Raw genomic sequence first — 2,473 nt, forward strand, 5'->3', positions numbered from 1 at the left:
CCTTCTTTCTCCATCAGGGCTCTCCTAGAGAGGGGCTGTCTTGGTAGGAATAAACTGGACACAGGTCAGACAAGAGCCCCAAAGGCATCTTCCAGTATAAACAAGTTTTCTGTGAGAGGAACACCCTGTCTTGGGTTGGACACCCAGGCATTAGGCTGTATGCTGATATAGAAGTGTCCCATAAAAGACACACTATAAACATTCATGACCGAATCCCTGGAGCCCTGGCAGGATAGGGCAAGAGTTTTTACCCATGCTCCTGAGAGAGACCCCAAGACCAATTTAGAGGAAAATACAATAGCTACCTAGTGAGTAACTTTTTTGAATATTGTTTAGAGCCAGCCTTCTCATTACATAGGTAAATAACAGAGCCTTGAATGGTTTTTTTTTTGGCAATTAATTTAATGGCAGGACTGGGATTAGAATTCAGGGACTTATCCCTATATTTTCTCCATTCCATTATATTGAGATTTTCTCCCATACGCTGTTAAACTCTATTCTCTGGAAATTTGAAATAAATTTTGGTCACACGCCATCGCTGTTTTTATCTCAGGACAGCTAGAAACACTTCAATTTCTATATTTACCCTTCTTATGGAGAACATTTTTTAGGTTCCATTAATGACTAGGAACATTCTTGGATCTATCACAAAGAGTCATAGTTTCCATTTATTGTGTTGTAGCTATGTGGAAACTTCGTGGAATCCCTAAGTATACATGGTGACTTTAAACCATTAGAAGAGTCTTCACTGTGGCCAGGTGTGGTGGCTCATGCCTGTAATCCCAGCACTTTGGGAGACCAAGGCGGGCAGATCACGAGGTCAGGAGATCAAGACCATCCTGGCCAACACAGTGAAACCACGTCTCTATTAAAAATACAAAAAATTAGCTGGGCATGGTAGCGGGTGCCTGTAGTCCCAGCTACTCAGGAGGCTGAGGCAGAAGAATGGCGTGAACCCCAGAGGCAGAGCTTGCCTGAGCTGAGATGGCGCCACTGCACTCCAGCCTGGGTGACAGAGCAAGACTCCATCTCAAAAAAAAAAAAAAAAAAAGAATAGCCTTCATTGCAAAATCATTTATTTTTGCTACCATTTCGCGTCTCCTTATCCATGACTTAAGCAATCAGATGTTCCCAAATTTTAACCTTTTTGTCAGTAATTCTAGATTTTTTTTTTTTTTTTTTTTTGAGGCGGAGTCTCGCTCTGTCGCCCAGGCTGGAGTGCAGTGGCGCAATCTCGGCTCACTGCAAGCTCTGCCTCCCGGGTTCACGCCATTCTCCTGCCTCAGCCTCCCGAGTAGCTGGGACTACAAGTGCCTGCCACCGCGCCTGGCTAATTTTTTGTATTTTTAGTAGAGATGGGGTTTCACCGTGTTAGCCAGGATGGTCTCGATCTCTTGACCTCGTGATCCGCCCGTCTTGGCCTCCCAAAGTGCTGGGATTACAGGCGTGAGCCACCACGCCCGGCCTAATAATTCTAGATTTTTTAAAAAGATACTTTAAAAGATTATAATGGGCACAATAATATACTTCCAAGATTGCAATCTATTAAGTAAAATTTCCTTGATAAAAGATGTTACATGACACATGGTATAAATTAATTTGATACTAAAATTTATATTAGGAAAAAGACCTTTTTGCTAAGCATGGCAGGTAGTCAGGAGCAGTTCAGTGTGGTAGGTTATAACAAGAGTCCTGAAATACTTCCTGGGATTCAAAAATGAAAAATAATATTCTAGGATAACTGGAAGATTAATTTTAGTTGTGAATAATCATTGATAAGTGTTATTGAAGACCAATCTACATTGTGACCAAAGAAGGGAAAAACATAGAGCTTACTTATGCCTTAGCCAGAAATCATTTTTTCCTTCACTATACAATTGAAATCTCTCATTTAAAGTAGTATTTTCATACCGACATATTTAAAACTAGCTAGTTATTTCCCCCATGAGCATGCTATTCATAACATTTCTTAGGTTTGTCAATCAGCCATTGGCAAATGAGGTAAGACAGGGACAATGTTTTATTATTTCATTCTAATTAAAACTGTTGGCTCTAAACCCCCTAGTCACGGCTACTGCATCCAAGTAAATAAAAAAGATGATGCATTAGTGGATACAGGCTTGAGTTAAAAATAATTGTCATTTCAAAAACTTTCCCCTTTCTACAGATTTGGGCACTAGTCTCAAAGCACATTCCAAAGAGAAAATTCATAAATTTCCCAGTCTCCATTAATCCCCTCCCACCTCAACCTCTAAAATCCCTCAAGTAATAATCATTGGGTTTGGAGGCCAGAATCCAGCAGATAAGGACTGTTTTCTAAGTCCAAACTAATCTGCCATTAGTGATGTAAATACTGATCAATGTTCAAAAACTAGCATATGATTTCTGAGGCCTCACCTTGTTGTTTGGCTTGATTATATAACTGTCTTCCTTCCAAACTCATCTTCCCAGTACTCCAGCCATTTGAATGTTT

This window comes from Nomascus leucogenys, chromosome 1a, assembly GCF_006542625.1.
Source record: "Nomascus leucogenys isolate Asia chromosome 1a, Asia_NLE_v1, whole genome shotgun sequence".
NCBI lineage: Eukaryota > Metazoa > Chordata > Mammalia > Primates > Hylobatidae > Nomascus > Nomascus leucogenys.